This window comes from Polyodon spathula, chromosome 7, assembly GCF_017654505.1.
Source record: "Polyodon spathula isolate WHYD16114869_AA chromosome 7, ASM1765450v1, whole genome shotgun sequence".
NCBI lineage: Eukaryota > Metazoa > Chordata > Actinopteri > Acipenseriformes > Polyodontidae > Polyodon > Polyodon spathula.
The window spans coordinates 5,632,674-5,651,724 of record NC_054540.1 but is presented as its reverse complement, the minus strand read 5'-3'; the positions used below and the strand labels follow the sequence as shown (position 1 = coordinate 5,651,724).

Sequence of the window (19,051 nt, the reverse complement as noted above, 5' to 3'; positions counted from 1 at the left end):
TGCAAGACACCCCCACACACACACATCCACACACTTGCTGCTATGCCAACAGGCCTCAAACCCAGCCCTGGAGAGCCTACTCTGTGAGGCAGAGAGAGTGTCATTCAATCTCCACCCACTCAGTCATAATTAAACATGCGAAGGGATGCAATATTCGTTAACTTTTAATGGTGACAAGAAGCATTGACCTCCCAAAGAAAAGTACTTCGTTCCCACTAAGGATCAGGCTTGAGTAAAAAATTCATATTAACTCTGATTAAAAAAAAGGCCTAAGACTTTCTGCTGCACTTCCCCCTCTCCTCAGCTAAGAAACATATCGTCGGTAAAAAGCTACTTGATTCTTAACCCTACTGTTGCCCCAGTATCAGTCACTACAGGTTGTTGAGATGTTCAATCAATGTTGTAAAAATCTACTACACTTCAAATAGCATTTTATCAGTGCTGTGCCAGTATTTTAGAGCTACAAACCACAAAGGAAATGTTTTGGAAAGGTGTGTACGTATATAATGATTTGCTGTTATGTATTTAAAAAGCAATGTCAAGTTTGCCAACTTGAAGGTTTATTACACTCAGTGCAGTTTAAAAGCATCCGCCCCCCACCCCCCCCATTAGCTTTTTCAACTGCGACTGCATCTCTGATGTATTGTTAACTCCTTCAGCACTAACAGCATGCAAAAAAACAAAAGATAACTAACTAGTTTCAGAACCAGTTATGCTGTTGCTAGGCAGCCAGTGGGCTCTTTACTACAGTTGTTTCTCCAAACTGACCGCATCTTGCTATGCAGTATAACAGCATTTGGAGTGCCAATGAAAGTCAATGACAGAAAGATAGCCACATAAGATTATTTTACAGGTCAGCAGTTCTGAATATTCACCAACTGTATACTGCAACAGTAGTCTGCATGTTTTCAATGCAGTTTTCCTAAATGTACATACAGTGTTGAAGGAGCTAATGCTGGCTTTCATTAAAAATCCATGTGGGAGAGAGTTAACTCACTGCTGGTGGCATCAACAACTACAACAACAACTTGGGGCCTTCCTGATGATCTCCATTAGTTTAGTCGATGTTACTGTTTTTTCGTTCCCTTCCCCACCTGCCAGGCTCATAAGGGGCGAGGGTGGGGGAGAATATAAAGCTATAAACGACATGAATCTCATCATGGTGCACTGTGATGTTTCTACAGCCTTCCCATGGCTTTTCTGAGCAGCCCTTTTCTAGTGTCATTTGACTGACAACAGCTTTCAGCAAAGGAAGCTAGCAAAGGAAAACAAATCCTATTTACCCATTTCTCAGACCACTATTAAAAGCTGTGGCTTTCAAACCCATACCACGTAATTATGGATATGTTCAAAGAAGAAGATACAGTATCGAAGATCAAGAGACTCCCAATTTTGTTTTTAATTTAACCAAGATGTTAGGCTCTTTTATTTGTTTACCTTTTCAAAGGAAACTTTTTTTTTTTTCAAAATACTGCTGGCAACCAAATGTGATAATATTAAGTGTGGATTTCTGTACTCTGTGCCAGCTTGTAAAATCCAGATGAAGTCTGCACAGCTTCAGCTAAATCAATAACAAACCATCTGAAATCCTTATACTGTTTTCTATAATAATGTCCTCCTGTATGCAGTTAAGAAGTGTGGATTAAAGTCATATTTCATGTCTTGGAATTGTTCTGTATTTGCAATGTCTGCAGTAATGTATGTTCCTTTCTTTTGCAGTTTGCAAGCTATTCTCAGTCAACATCTGGTACTGCCACAACTACTTACAATCAAAAAACAGTGTGCGGGCCTATACTGTAGATGCTCCTTGAAATCAAGTTATTTTGTAACTGAGCAAACGCTTTAAAAAAAAAAAAAAAAAAAACACCTTACCCATCTTAACTAAACCCAAGATCTACTGGGTATAAATAATTTTTAATTGGATATTTTATGTATTTTTTATGTATGTATTTGACAGCGACAACGTACAATTTTTAACATTTATGACATTTATGATAAGATGCACTGCACCTGATTTAGCTATTGGGCAAACACAAAAAATAGAAAGTAATACAAAAAAAGCAACATTTACAGAAGGGAATATAACTGAGCATCAGATAATTGTATATGACTTGTGTATGATAATGGTGGTGTGACTATTTCAGTCCCAGGGCTTGCACAGTGAAATACATAGTTACAAATGAAAGAAAGATCCTTTACTGTATTCTCTCTATATTCTGTACAGAATGGTCAGCTTCAGTATCTGCCTATAGTTCAGATGATAGACAGACTTTAGATTAAGGACACATTCATGAAATATCTATAAATGTGTTTTTCTGATGATTATTAACACTGAATAATAGTTTATTACACAGTAAATGCCTCTAATACATGTTCTTCTAACACTACATAATTATAAAATGTCTAATATCATTTATATTTTATAACATCTATTAATTGTCTATAACAGATTACTACTACTACTACTAGTAATAATAATAATAATAATAATAATGTAATTGCTAATGTAGTCATTTTAACAACAACATGGAGGTACTTCATTTTCGTGATTCCTTTCATCTCTGTGTGTGGGTTCAAGTTAAGAGTATGGTGGTCTCAACTTAGCGCCCAGTGGACCACCACACAACTACATGATTTTCCCAGTTCAGGATTTAGATGTTGGGCAGGATCTACTGTATACAGTATGTCTGAAATATATAATTAACAATTGAAAGTCTTGTGAGCCGTTAGTTGTGATGCCAGGGTTTCTGGTTACGCTGCAGTTTGGCATGGTCAGAATTTGAGATTCCGCTCTAAGCTCTGCTATTGCAAACAAGCAAAATGTTGCCAGGAAAGCATAGGATCCCCCTCGTCCAAGCTGAAAGGCACTTTGTTTCAAGGTGTGAATATTTATTTTTATAGCTACAGAAATAGAGTGTCGTTCACTCCACTTTTCGTGGTGGCCTTGCAAAATAAAACAATGACACCTTTCTGTATTAATTTAAACCCTTCTATACCCCTGACTAATGAGAATAGCATTGTGCATTGTTTTCACCATTGTTTTTGGTCACAGTTAGAGCTGCTTAACCAGCTAGGACTGGGACAATTCAATTTAAATACAACATGTGTTTATTGCTCTTGTAAAACTGAACTAAAACTGGAAATTCACTGCAGTTGCCTTCCACGTTTTTTTTTTTTTTTTTTTTTTTTCTTGAACGTGATCCAACCCATAACCAAATTGACTCACAAGTCATTTTTATATGGTTCAAACAGATTCATTTAGAACAGATTACAGTTTTGAGGTAGGCGTCCCAGGACTTCAGTACGCTTTCCAGGCTTATACAAATGAACACCTGCCTAGAAACCAAGACACAAGGTACAGTTTTTCTGTAACAAACATGAATACAGATTATCTGAAGAGATCTTTTGGATGCTTCTTTTTGTTTGCCTCAGACCCAAAATACTAGACATGTGGAAGATTGAGATTCTATTGATTACACTATGTAACACAATTTTTGTTCCTGGGTAGTAAGTGTTATTTCCTAATTGCTTATGCCTCAAAAGTACAGAAAATGGCTATTATTCCCCACAAACTTTGCTTTTGTGACCAGGACAGTGTTATTTTGAAAGTTACCTATTTCCAATGAGAAAACGGGCGAATTTGTTTCTTTTCGTTCACATAAAGTCAGAAAAAAACAACACATGAATCCAAATTAACATGTATTTATACTAAAGTAATACAAAAATGACTACAAAAGATTTAGAAGTGAGTAGTTTTTCGAGATTTACGATTATACTGTAAATCACTTTCACGAATCAGCCCCCAAATGTAGTCTCCCATCATGTTCTCGTTATACTGTCCTTGGTAGCGGCATTCAAAGTCCAGTATATCCTGGTGGAAGCTCCTCCGAGTACGCTCCCATGTTCTCCTTGAATTTATCAAGATGAGCATCAAGGATATGGACTTTGAGGGACATCCTACAGCCCACTGTGCCGTAGTTCTTCACCAGAGTCTCAACCAGCTCCACATAGTTTTCGGCCTTGTGATTGCCCAGGAAGCCCCGAACCACTGCGACAAAGCTGTTCCAAGCCACTTTCTCCTTACTAGTGAGCTTCTTGGGGAGTTTATTGCACTCCAGGATCTTCTTTATCTGTGGTCCGACGAAGACACCGGCTTTGACCTTTGCCTCAGACAGCTTAGGGAAGAAGTCTTGAAGGTACTTGAAGGCTGCCGACTCCTTATCTAGAGCTCTGACAAATTGTTTCATAAGGCCCAATTTGATGTGCAGTGGTGGCATCAGCACCTTCCGGGGGTCCACCAGTGGCTCCCACTTGACGTTGTTCCTCCCCACAGAGAACTCGGTCCGCTGTGGCCAGTCCCACCTGTGGTAGTGCGCCTTGGTGTCCCTGCTGTCCCAAAGGCAAAGATAGCAGGGAAACTTGGTAAAACCGCCTTGGAGACCCATCAGGAATGCCACCATTGCAGCCTCTTGATGCCATCTCAGAAAAGTACAGATATGTATCCACTTAGGCAGCTGCAACTAAATTGAACTGGTGGGCTTAAGGCCCCTGTATTTATACTACTATTTATATTACTGGAAAGTTCTAGAAAGTTCTAGAAGTTACTCAGCACTGAATCTATCTGGAATGTTATGGAAAATAGGTAAATTTCAAAATATCACTGTCCTGGTCACAAAAGCAAAGTTTGTGGGGAATAATAGCCATTTTCTATACTTTTGAGGCATAAGCAATTAGGAAATAACACTTACTACCCATGAACCAAAAAAATAATAATAATAATTGTTACACGGTGTTATTATTGGTATGGTGTAAATCAGGGACCCTTTAGATCTAGTACCCCCCCAGTTTAGATCCCAGATTGAGATAAAAATAAAAAGTATGACAAATCATTTTCGTTTTACATTTTTTACAAATTAGTACCAGTAATACCCCCATTCGGAACCCCCTTTTCACAGTATGTAATGCTTTCTAATACTGTGGTGCAAATTATTTGACTTGGGTGACCTTTTCCATAATGTGCCCATCCCTCCCACCCCCGTAGTGCACTCTACTGCCGAACTTGGTGTAAATAATCTAAATATACCACATTCAAGGTGGTGATGAACACAGCCAAAATGTTGACTTTGAATCAGTTTGTCTGTCTAGATATTAAAGGCAGAATAAATAGGCAAGCAGACACAGCACCACTGATGGTTTAAAGCTGAAGATGCACCACTGAATTCACTACATATTTTATTAAGTTGACATCCCGAGACACTGGCAGCTGCCGAAATCAATCTGTAATGTCCAGAACAAGCATACTATTCATAGTCTCGGACATTACATACTGTATAATGTAAACACACTTTTCCCTCCTATTGCTACAGCTTGCCTTTAAATGGCACATCATACGAAAATCAACAACTGCATCAAAGAGTGAGCACTCCAGGCGCAGTGTAAGGAATCACAGCTGCAGTAAACTGGGGAAGGGTCAGTTACCTGCAGCCACTGGCCAGACTGCTGCACAAACACATAAAACTGTGATGCTTCCCTCACCCTCTTATTACTCAGCCAGTGCTATGCTTCATCTGTCAGACTCCTGCCTTCCTCTAAGTGCAGTGTGAATGGTGCTGTTACTCTGAACCAGCTCTTATAAACATTGTCATATTTTTTTAATACGTTTTTATTTCATATTACCATGTACATATAATCATTCCACTTCTGTACAGAGAATTACAGGGAAACCAAGTAAAAAAAATAACACATTAACAAAATAAAGGAAGAAAAAATAACAAAATAAAGGAAGAAAGAAATGGAAAAAGTATGCAAAATTCAATACCAAAAATGTACAATTTTCTTTGGGGAGATTATTATCTAAGGAAAATCCTTTATCTTTATCTGTGAAAATCCAAATACGCCTAGCCCATGCCCCATAAATATGATTGAAATTGATAGTTATTGGACAGTAGCATGGAAGACTAATTCACTGTTTTGGTAATTGTCAAGTTGCCCTGTTATTGATTATACAGTACTAAGCATCTTTTAGAGATATGTCATGTCATAAAATTACTGCATTCTGAAAAAACGAAGTCAAATGGACAATCAATAGATGAAAAAACCCCTGAAAATGTCATATAAAAGAAAAGGGCTCAACCTCTACCACATGAGCACATTAAAATATATTTCCAAAATCACACACACACACGTTGCTCTTTGAACACCACTAAATACCAACCTGAAGACCAATAAATAATAGCTTAACAGCTGTATGCAAACAACAAACATTTAAACAACAAATCATTTAAACAAAGAAGTTAATTTCTTGTTATTTTAAGAAATTAAAAATCTAGACCACATGCTGACACATGCAATTATCAACCACCAACATCAGTTATTGCACGACATGTGCAACCTAATTTATCACACACACCACCCTTACAAATGCAGGTCAACCTCATTGATCTTCAATTATACATCACTTGATGCCTAGCCAAACCAAATCCTTACACAATCGCTTAACTTCCATTTACACAGTACACACTAAAAAGAACTTAAGGAATAAAGACCACTCCTTTCATCTTATTTTTAACCATCTTGAACTAACATGCCACCCAACAGAACACCACAACAACAGAATCTAACAGAATTCTGACAGGTTTTTTTTTTTTTTTAAGAGCCTCTAAATAAAAATGAACTCACCTCTCAGACTGATCTATGCGTTCTCAGTTTTTGGTCTGTTTTTATTTTCACAGCCAAGTGAAGGAGCTCTAGAGCGAGACAGCCCACCTGCTCCTCCTCAGTGGAGGAAAGCAGCACCACCTCACCACATCTCCACACTGGCTGCCCACGAGTCACTGAGCTGCAAAAAGTGCCGGTGTCACAAAAAGCCAATCAAAGCACTCCACATGCATTCAAGTGAACTAAGAAAAAAAAAAAAATACTCTACTTGAGAACGTCGTTCACTCCAGTGATTTACAGCCATCCTACTCATTGTTAATGGAAGATGAAATTCTGTTGCATTGTCAGTCAATTAGTAAACAAGTACACTGAAATACTAGTATGTATTTATAAATATTTAGATACTTTGTGAACACCTTTTATCAAAACATAGCTAATGTTGCTGCACTATTGTACTTGTAAATGAGTTCATCCCATTAAGGCCAGGAGTGGAAGGGGCAACTTTGTCCCTGTCCCTGAGGGCCCCCCCCCCCAATTTAAAGGGGAAACCTTTGCAAAGTTTCAACTTCTGCCTTAAAACTGTAATCGAATTTTACAGATCAACAGCCGGTCACAGTTATCTGTTTAAGATTACATTATTTGTTATGTAATAAATATTTTTTGTGTTGTAAAATAGGTAGTGAGTGATCTTTACCAGTGGTCTCTTTTCATTTAGAGTTGTCGATTACTTGAGCTGAGCGGTTTGCAGGCTTTAGTCCACTAGGTCTGTGGTTCCAGCGCTGGCGCCACCACAAGAATAAATATATTTGATTAAAAAAAAATATCTCAGCTGTATTTCAGATGCCTTGGCACGAGGCATTTTTTTCGCAATGACTGTATATAATGCATCCTTATCTCCTCCTATGCATTACGCTCTCAAATAAATACCACATATTTGAAACCATATGGGGAAAAAAGATCCAGATAAGTAATTACCATTTTAACAAGAGAGAAATCAACAAAAGTATTTAATAACTCATTCATCCTTCCACATGCAGCAGCTGCCTGATATATGAATAGTCTTGTAAAACAATAATATTGAACAAACTGCATTTAATTCAGCTCAGCAGTTTATAGGATTCTCGGTGCTGTATGTGATTTTTGCAGACCTCTCATTCAGTACAGTGGAGTTTTTTTTTTTGTTTGTTTGTTTTTTCGGCTTGCCCAGACTCTGTTTATTTAGTTTTGTAGCAATTTATTAATATCAAAGGGTTAATGGCATCTTGCAATTACTTATGTCAGAGATCTGAAACAGTCCAGTGCATGCCTTTCTGACTTCAGAATTTAAAAGGGACACTACTGAGTATATGTTTTTTTCTATATTGTTTTATAAAAATGAATGCCTGTGACACACCCTGGGATATATCATATTTGATATTATATATATATATATATATATATATATATATATATATATATATTATATATATTTTTTTTTTTTTTTTTTCTGCAAGCACTGTTACAAATGCCCTTCCTCTACAGTCATAAATAATCGAGCAAAATGAAATATTTAAACATCCTCGGCCTCTATACTATTTTTTATCCAAATGTTTCAAGGCAGCCTGTGTTTGATTTAATGAGGCTTAGATCTCAGCGGAAACCTTTAAATCAAATACAACAATATGCATTGATTTTATCTAAACACAATACAAAACACTGACTGTGGCGCAGACACGTGGACTCTTTGTGGGGTACTAAGGTTCGTTAGGAGAGCACCAAAGTGTTGGCTACTCTCTTAGATCTAAAGGTACGTGTGGCAAAGTGGTTGGTAAGGGGAACAGATGTCGCAGTGATGCGGTGCAGGAGTGATGAACAGACAACAGTGATTCAGTGAATAAGTGCTTTATTGCTCTTTTCCAGGTCTGGCGACCGTCAAAAATAATAAATCCCCGGCAATACACAACAATGTGTAAAGCACGGGGATAATGAAAACAAGGGCACAGTCCTGAACAAAAACAACGGTACGGTCACCAGTCCTGGGTGATCGAAAACGTGCAGGTGCTCAGTGCAGTGGTGCTCCGGATAGTGCTCTCCTTTCGACAGCTCCGGAGATGTGCGTTAACTGTCTAGTGCTGAATACAAAAACAGACAGTTACACGGACAGACACAACAATACAAAACACGAACACAATCCACTCTGAGAGCTCCTCTCTCAGTCCTTCTCTCTCTCCACTCGTTTAACCCAAACGAAGGAGAAGATCAGCGTTACCCTGGCCCCTATATGTAATCCCGCATGATATCGAGATAAACGGTTGCAGCTGCCTTATTACTTGCAGCTGCCTCTCGTTTACCTTTCAAATCAATACGGTCTTACAACAGAGTCGCGCTTCCCTCCAGGCTGACCCACTTCCCTGACCCGGAAACGAACTGTCAGGCCAGCCCTTCCAGATACTTCTCCTCCCGTTCTTTAGCGCCCTCACAGGTCGGGAGGAAGATTCATCACCAGAACTCATCTTTCCGTCACATATCCCACCGCTCAGAGTGGAGCCGAAGGAACACTCGGCTAAATCTACCTTCCCCATTACTCCCCCCTCCCGGGAAAAATAATCCGCATTTTGGTGGTCTTTCCCCGCACGGTGTACCATGTGGTACATGAAGGGCTGCAATGCCAGATACCACCGAGTTATCCGGGCATTGCTGTCCTTCATTGTGCTTAACCACTTGAGTGGGGCGTGGTCTGTGACCAGATCAAATGAGTGTCCCAGCAGGTAGTATTGTAAAGAGTGAGTAGCCCATTTAATGGCCAAACACTCTTTTTCGACTACGGAGTAGTTGCGTTCCCGAGGTAACATTTTTTTACTGAGGTATAATATCGGGTGTTCTACTCCAGCTACTTTTTGGGACAAGACTGCACCCAAACCTACATCCGATGCGTCGGTGTGGAGGATGAATCTCTTGGTGAAATCCGGTGTGATAAGAGTGGGGGCCTGGCAAAGTGTACGCTTAATAGTATCAAATGCTCCCTGACACTCAGCTGACCATTTAATTAAATTTGGAGCACTCTTTTTGGTGAGGTCGACTAACGGGTTAACCACTGTGGCATACTCGGGGATGAAGCGGCGGTAATAACCGGCTAAGCCCAGTAGTGACCTCACCTGAGTCTTGCTTTTGGGGATCGCTGCATCAACCAAAGCCTGGATTTTGGTGACTACAGGTCTCACCCTTCCATTCCCCATTAAAAATCCCAAATATTGAGTCTCTGTTTTGGCAAACGCACATTTCCTCAAGTTAGCTGTCAGCCGGGCTGCCCTTAGAGACTGAAGAACGGCTGCAACCCTAGCCAAATGCTCTCGCCATGTGGAGCTGTATATCACCACGTCATCAATATACGCTGCTGCATATTCATGATGTGGGCGTAAAACCTGGTCCATCAGTCTCTGAAAGGCAGCGGGCGCACCATGTAGCCCAAACGGCATGGTTTTAAAGTGGAACAGCCCTTCTGGTGTTGAAAATGCGGTTTTCTCTCTGGAGCTGCTGGTTAAAGGGATTTGACAGTATCCCTTCGTCAGGTCCAGAGTGGAAATAAACCTCGCTTTTCCCAGTCTGTCTAAAAGTTCGTCGACCCGAGGCATGGGATATGCATCGAACTTAGCAATAGCGTTCACCTTTCTGAAATCCACACAGAACCGGTTGGTGCCGTCTTTCTTAGCCACTATGACGATCGGACTGCACCACTCGCTCCTGGAAGGCTCAATCACCCCAAGCTCGAGCATATCCCATACCTCTTTGCGAACGCGCTTCGTCGACTTTCCAGGATCCGGTACGGTCTCTCTCGCACAGTGACACCTGGTGGAGAGATAATGTCCTGCCGGGCACGTCAGAAAAAACATCGCTGAACTCCTCAATAAGCTTACGCAGCTCTCTTTGCTGATCCGGAACCAATTGTTCCCCCATAAAAAATCGCTCTTGTGCTCGGGGTCTCTGGACAGGGACCTAAATCATCCTCCATATTGCCTGGGGCTATAAATAAGACCTCCCTTGCCTGCCAGGGCTTGATATGAAAATTGATATGATAAATTTCACGTTCATTTCGGCGATCGGGCTGTCTAATTTCATAATTTACTTTCCCTATAGCCCGAATCACCTCATACGGCCCCTGCCATTTAGCACACAGTTTCGATTCAGATGAGGGAAGTAGCAGCATTACCTTGTCCCCTGGTCGAAAGGTTCGAATCCGTGCATTTTTGTTGTAATGCTGCTGTTGTCGGTGCTGAGCTGATCTGAGGTTGTCTTGGGCCAAACGACCGACCAAATCCAGCCGATCTCGTAGTAGGAGCACATACTTCACTACATTTTTGGATGAGCCTTTGTGCTCCTCCCACCCCTCCCTCAGCAGGTCGAGAATGCCGCGAGGCTGCCGGACGTAGAGGAGCTCAAAGGGGGAGAACCCCGTTGAACTCTGCGGCACTTCTCTCACCGCAAAAAGGAGGTAGGGAAGAAGCGATGCCCAATGTTTCTGCTCCTGTGTTACAAATCACCTCAGCATCGACTTTAAGGTCTGATTAAAACGTTCAACCAAACCGTCCGATTGTGGATGATAAACGGACGTCCTGATGGGACGTATTTTTAATATTTTGTACACCTGCTGTAACGTATTGGACAAAAAATTGGTTCCGTGATCAGTCAAAATCTCCTTGGGGATCCCTACTCTAGCCATAATCTGCGCTAACTCGGTGGCTATTGCAGCTGCACTAGTGGACCTCAATGGAACTGCCTCTGGGTATCGCGTTGCATAATCCACCACTACTAATATATGCGTATACCCAGAGTCAGAAGGTAGCAAAGGGCCCATTATGTCCATTGCAATGCGCTCAAAGGGAGTGGAAATAATCGGCAGTGGGACCAAAGGAGCGGGGCGCACTCGACCTGGCGCTACTCGCTGGCAGTCTGGGCATGTGGCTACATATTTCGACACATCAGTATGAAGACCGAGCCAATAGAATCGAGCCAATATTCGCTCCCTCGTCTTCTCGGCTCCAAGGTGCCCCGCAAAAGGGATATCATGCGCCAGCCTCATGACCTCGGTCCGACAAGACGGGGGAACCAATAATTGTGTTACAGGCTGTCCTGTGCCCGCGGCTAGGTTTACCCTATATAGTAATTGCCCCTTTATACTGAAATGTGGATATACTAGCGGCCCAGCGCCATCAACATCCTTACCTTCAATGGACCGGACCTGCCCCCAAGCGTGCACCAGTGACGGGTCGTTCTTTTGGCCCCACACTAGGTCCGCGCTTGAGTACCACGGGTCCGGTATATTGAGAGGGGCTGGAATAACCTCTGCCCTAGTCGGCCCAGTAACCTGGCCCTCTCGGTCACACTGCGTTCCCACTCCCTTCGACTGGCGTTTGTTACCATTACAGCACTCTCCCACCAGACCCCAGCCTTGTCTCAAAGACGCTCCCTCCCATTTCGCCGTCCGTCTCTCCTTATTTGTTTTTCTAGGACGGAACAGAGGGGAAAACATTTCAGTATGAAAAGGAAACACATCACCAATCCGTTCCTTTTTCCCTTTTTCTGCCACGTTTACGTGTGTGGCTGAGACTGCCATTATTTGCACCAATTCTTTGAATTTTGGCCAGTCTCGGCCCAGAATAACTGGGTGCGGCAACCTTTCCGCCACCCCGACTACAAGGTGACGTTTTATCGGTCCTACCGATAAATATACTTTTAGGGTGGGGTATGCCGGCATGTCTCCATGGATACAGGAGATGGCCACCTGACCTTGTGGCCGCCACGACATACCGCCCAAGAGAGCTGTCCTGATCAAGGTTTGCTCACACCCTGTGTCCACTAACGCGTGGGTTTTCACATTCCCTAAAACCACGTCAATCAGACAGGGCCCCTCCCAACCGTTTTCCCCCTGCTTACCCGTTCCAGGTGTCCAGTTGCATGCAGCCACGTCACACTCCATAGCAGCGGGGCATGACCTGGCCCTATGTCCTGGCTGGTTACACCTAAAACAGAGTGGAGGGACAGAGGGGGCATAGGTTAAATATCTGTCCCGCTGCTGGTAGGGCAACGGGGCAGGGGCAACACCTCTACCCCAGCTGGGGGCCATCCTCGGTCTCCATGGGGGGGAGGCAAGGGGGCCCAACGGGGTCGGCGGTCTGGGAGGTCTGGGTGCCGGGACCGAGGGTGATGGTGGTGGTGTTGGAGGAGAGGGAGGGAGAGGTTGGTTCCTGAGCAGGGCAGGGGCTGACAGGATCCCGACCCGGGCTGACGTCAAAGAGTCCTCAAAATCTTCGGCCAATTTGACCGCCTCCTCCAGGGTGTCAGGGTTGTGGCGCCGTACCCACGCCTGAGTTTCGGCGCCGACCACATGGCAGAATTGTTCCACCACAATGGCTTCCCCCATTTGTTAAGCGGTCTTCTTCTCTGGGGTCAGCCAATGGACCATGTGGTCGCACAACCGCTGTGCCACCACCCTGGGGCGTGTCTCCGGGGCTCTCCGGTACTCGCGGAACCGCGTCCGGTGGGTCTCCGCGGTGATGTTGAGACGACGGAGGATAGCCTGCTTGACTAGGTCATAGTCAGTGGCGTACTGGTCGCTCAGGGCTTGGTAAGCTGCCTGCGCTTCCCCGACCAGGCAAGGTACTAGCTGGCTTGCCCAGAACTCCCGAGGCCATCCCGCCGCGGTTGCCAGCCGCTCGAACACCACCAAAAATGCCTCCGGATCATCCTCTGCCGTCATTTTCATGGCCCGTGCCTTCGGGGCCGACATCAATGATGTTCCGGTAGGGGTCGCTCCTGCAGCAACGATCAGCCCTACCCGTTCAATGAGCGCCGTATAGCGCTCCTCCCTCCGTCTCTCCTCTGCATCCCGTCTGATCTCCAGTGCCTGCAGCAGCTCCGCCAGTGCGTTGCGGTCCATCCCGGATCGGACACCACGTGTGGCAAAGTGGTTGGTAAGGGGAACAGATGTCGCGGTGATGCGGTGCAGGAGTGATGAACAGACAACAGTGATTCAGTGAACAAGTGCTTTATTGCTCTTTTCCAGGTCTGGCGACCGTCAAAAATAATAAATCCCCAGCAATACACAACAATGTGTAAAGCACAGGGATAATGCAGGTGCTCAGTGCAGTGGTGCTCCGGATAGTGCTCTCCTTTCGACAGCTCCGGAGATGTGCGTTAACTGTCTAGTGCTGAATACAAAAACAGACAGTTACACGGACAGACACAACAATACAAAACACTAACACAATCCACTCTGAGAGCTCCTCTCTCAGTCCTTCTCTCTCTCCAATCGTTTAACCCAAACGAAGGAGAAGATCAGCGTTACCCTGGCCCCTATATGTAATCCCGCATGATATCGAGATAAACGGTTGCAGCTGCCTTATTACTTGCAGCTGCCTCTCGTTTACCTTTCAAATCAATACGGTCTTACAACAGAGTCGCGCTTCCCTCCAGGCTGAGCCACTTCCCTGACCCGGAAACGAACTGTCAGGCCAGCCCTTCCAGATACTTCTCCTCCCGTTCTTTAGCGCCCTCACAGGTCGGGAGGAAGATTCATCACCAGAACTCATCTTTCCGTCACAGTACCGTACTTTGAATAACAATCAAAGCTCAAATGTTTCTAAGAACAAGATAAATGATACAAGTCAAGTTTGGTCTATTTTATAATACCTGCTAGAATACTTTAAAAATGAACTGCTAATATTTTTGTATTATTGTTTTCTCATGATCGAGAAACCATTATAAATGATGCATGCACTGTATTAAATTATGGAGATGTCAGACGTGGAGCTCTGAGCTTTCAGGTCATTTATGGATTTCTTCAGCGTAACAGGATTATTTATACTCTATTAACAAAGCTGACCATCTCTTTAGAAACCACAGCAATGGCTGTAAAACATGTAGACCCTGCTATTGATTCTTCAGTTACTCTTTGTCTGCAGTGCGCAACAGTGCCTTTATATCGCTTATTTTTTCATGCAGGACAAGGTTTGGGACAGTTTGGGAGTTTCAGTAATAATCGTCAGTAGAACATATCCATCTACAATTAAACTGCGACATGCAACAAAAATAATCAAACAATCCGTACTTCTTTTCCTTTCAATGATTTATGCCGGCATCATGGTACCTAATGATGCTGACAGAATAATCATTCATTTGAAAAAAAAAAAAAAAATAGATTTTACGTATAATATTTCTTTCTAATTTCCTTAGGGTTACTCTCGCTAATGATGTAGAATCTTAACAGCCCCACCTAATAGCCGATTTTATATTTATTTTTTGGAGAAGCTTTCTGATTTCACGGTATTTTTGGTTTCCCTATGTAATTCTATATGTCATGCTTAAATGATCCACCGGGTTCCAAAACCCTGATATACATGTCTGTCACAAACAATTACTGTCTTTTCCATTGAATGCAACCAGTACAACAATCTTTGTTCTAAAATCTGGACTTGGGGATTATTTAAAGATTGATGAAGGTCAAGGGGGGTCCTGAAGGCTCCTTGCGTTTCTCAGTCGACCCCTACAGTGCGGGGGTCTGGAGTGCTTTCAAGCTAGAACTAGTGCACTGCAGGTGCACACAAGATTCGCTTTATTAGCTCATGAAAATGATTTGTCTTTTTGTCTTGTTTCGATTTGTTTTAATGAAAGGAGGTTGCAATGATTGGACACAATAAATGTAAAGTCTGCATTACAGTCTGTTCTCTTGGTTAGCAACATCCACCACCTCCTTTTTTTCCCTCCTACAGATGCATTCATTCTTTTCTTCCTTCACAAAGGCTGGCAATGGCTAGTTTATGCAGGACGTCTGAAACATAATTTGTTCTTGAGCTCAGTTACAGAGTCCTTCAGGTTTGTTAAGGCAGACTTTGGTTTTTTAGCTGGTAACTCCCTTCCACATCCGTTACCGTACCGTATAACAACGCATCATAAAAGGCCTGTCAATCTCCTGATTGTATCTGTCACGCGGAGCCCTGTACAGTATATCGCTAACTGAATCATTACGCATTTATAAATGTATCAAGTAAAGAAAGTCCCTGAATTATCCAAGATTAATTGGCCATTGTATATAGTTATTTTCCCCTTCAATTCATATTCTTTTTTTTTTCAACGGCAAAAAACAAACAAACCTAAGAATGCATTGAGTATTGCTATATCTTGCTAGCCTGTGTCACAGTTCTTAAACAGTTACTTTTCCAGAAATGTGACTTCCAAAGGCAACTCAGCTTCCTGCCACTACAGTGATGAGAGTTTGGCGTTTATAATCTGCGGGCAGGAAGCCTTCAGTTTAATGACCTTGACTAAATGAGACAGACCATTCGCCAGTTAATGGGAAATGCATTTGATCCCTCCCCCCTCCTCTCTCTGTCCCTCTACACTGGCCACATCAGCTTTTCTTTGAGGACTTCCACTGGACTGAGATAAAGAAAGTTTCTGAGGTACACAGCAGTAAAACCTTTGATACAGATAAAAGACCTAATATCTAACTGGCACACTTATTGCATGTAACACCCTTACCGGATACAACCAATTGACTTTCAAATTGTACTGCAGTTTCCCTATTTAATAAATACTAGGCACAGGAAAATTATAATAATGTATATGCAGAATTTTTTTTTGTAAAACGACTTGAGATGGGTTTTTTTTTTTTGTTAGTTTTGGCTATTTCTATTATATATCTCTACTGCTGTAAAGTTGTGAAATGATATTAAAAACTAAAATCAGGTCAACAAGAACATCACCTACCAACTGGTTGTGGCCAACACTTTACTTCAATAGGAATAGACCAGATACTGTATTCTCTACACTGATATTTTGATGTAATCGCTGAAGCCCACACCAGGTTGTAGCTATAAACAAACAATACTATACTGCCTGGACCGCAATGTATTTCACCGTCAGGTTTTTAAAAAGCTTGCGATTGAGACACACACTTTTTTTCTCCTTATTAAATCTCAAGACAACTGCACAGCCCAAGTCAGATTCTGTCAGAGTCTCTACAAAAGGGATGCTCAAGAGGCTTCTAAAAGGAGAGGCTTTTATTAATTCATAACTCGAGAGGGAAATGCGCTGCTATATTTTCAAAAGCAGTTGTTAATGCTTTACTGAATTTGCCCATCAAAAACATTGAAAAACTTTGTACTGTCTCTGTATCTATAAAGCATAGTGGATATAGTTAGAGAAAGGGGTGGGTTAGAGTACTCTAAATAATTATAATTACTCAAACATATATACATTAAAATAATTGTAGCAAAAGTTATTTTAAACTTAGTTCCATAAAATGTGCCTGCCATGCACACCACTTACTTCTGCAAGGTGCAGTTTTAAAAGAAACACACGCTATAGCAAACATGGACTTTCCAAACTTGATATCTGGTACTACACTAGGTTAAAGAAAACTGCACAAAACATGCTTTTATACTGTCTTGTATTTGCTGGGTCATTTCACCTGGACAATGAAAGTGTCCCCACCCCGTCACTGGCTTCTTTCTTGATAATAACCAATCAGCTGCAAATAACCAATGTACTGATAAAATATAATTTAAATGATTGTCCAGCATTTATTTTTTCATCATGCATTTAATTAATTAACTGACTGCATCTTTTGCACATTAAGCAACATGGTAAGCTTGGTCCACCCCTAACCCTCAATCATGAATTTGGAAGTAAAAACAGAAGCCTTGACTTTCTCTGAGTTCTACTCCGCCCTATACTGGTAGCAGTACAGTATTCTTTTTACTTGACTCTGAGTTCTGCTCCACCCTATACTGCTAGCAGTACAGTATTCTTTTTATTGCTGCTTGTTTTACAGTTCACTCTTCATTCCCTGGGATTACAGCTGGGATTCCCAATAGTGTTGATGTCTAGTGAAGTCAGGGGGTCTGCTAATATCACCGTATTAAATATTTGGATTAATCATTTTCAATGACATGTTGGTTCACTTTAATTTCCCATCTGCCCACCTGGCTCGGGGACAGGGCAAGAAACAGGAGCTCTGGCCAATCCTCTATAAGTACACCTAACATATTTTATATAAACTCTCTAGCTCTGGAGTTTCCTCATCCTGTCAGGTGGCATATTTTAACTCCCAGATAAATTTAGCTCAACTAATACAGATAAAATTGCCTTTACTGATCGCCAAGGGAGGAGCCAGGCAAAAGCAGCCATGAAAGATAAAAGCTCTCTGCAGAATGTTTATTTTAAATGAGCTTTCATTTTCATGTTTTTATGTGTCATTTACAGCACCGCATGTATCGTGTATGCCATCTAGTCGAGAAATGGGAAACCAAAAAGCTAAATAAACATTGCCTTATTTAATATTACCCTGATGCTAAATGTTACATAATATTACACCCCAAGAGCTCCCCCAAACAAGCAGTCATAGGATTAGTATCTGGGATTTAGCAGGGTGTCTTTTTCAATATTTTCAGAATAACATCGTATTTAATAGGTGATGGTTGTAGCCTTGGGCTATATTTGCTGCATAACCAAAATTAATCCAGACCCTCTCAAAAATTCTGGTTGTAAGTTAAGTGTTCTTACAAAAGTGTTTGAAAAAGTGTTCACAGCTTCAGTAATGATGTACACAGACAAAAACAAGTGAATTCACAGCTTGAGGGAAAAACAACAACAAAAAAACTCTCTCCAGTAAATTATCCACAAGAAAATGAAAGGTTTTGTATCAGGTCCTCTGTATCAATGTTAAACACCTGCTTGAGCAGTGAGATGTGAGGAGCCACTGTAGTAAGATTTTCAGTACATAATTATCTTTCATTTACAGCATCCGCCCCACTCCCATCAGCTTGAGCTCTGAGAACCACCTTTGCTGTATTACACCCCCCACAATGACGCTGAATTTACTAGACAGTTTAACAGGAGATCTCTGGCAATAATATCAAGATGGGGTTTGTAAGTGTATGTGAGATTCAGTGCCAGTTGCATTATGTGCAAAGAACAATGAGAAAATATATTTAACAATCAATGTTCATGATGTAAAAAGAAAACACAGCATACTAACCTTGAGAAAATCAATTCAAATGCAATCTATTTAGAGCTATCCACTGATGGCAAATCAGACTAGGGTGTTAGTTTGAGCATTTGATCACACACAGAGAAAACAGAATGAAGCTTTTCAGACAAGCTCTGCTAGACCAGAACAGTATAATGCACGCATTCCACAGCCTTTTACCAACAAGTACTGTGCTCTCCTCTGCTGAGAAAGCACTTTTACAGTTTAGGTACAACCTTCTACAGAAATCGATTGAATTTCCCAGTGTAAGGTAGAATCGAAGACAGACTTCAATGAGCTCAATCCATTTCTAAAGCTAGGTTTGTAATGAACTGATAATAAATCAGGCTTCATGGAAACAGCAGACTGTAAATGAATTCCGGGTTAGTA

At 41.9% G+C, this 19,051-nt stretch overlaps 1 protein-coding gene across 7 annotated transcripts in view; it reads right to left on the bottom strand.

The window, feature by feature from the left end:
- Positions 1-19,051, bottom strand: part of LOC121318047 (neuron navigator 3-like) — a 159,222-nt gene that overhangs the window by 33,844 nt on the left and 106,327 nt on the right. The window lies entirely within an intron of this gene.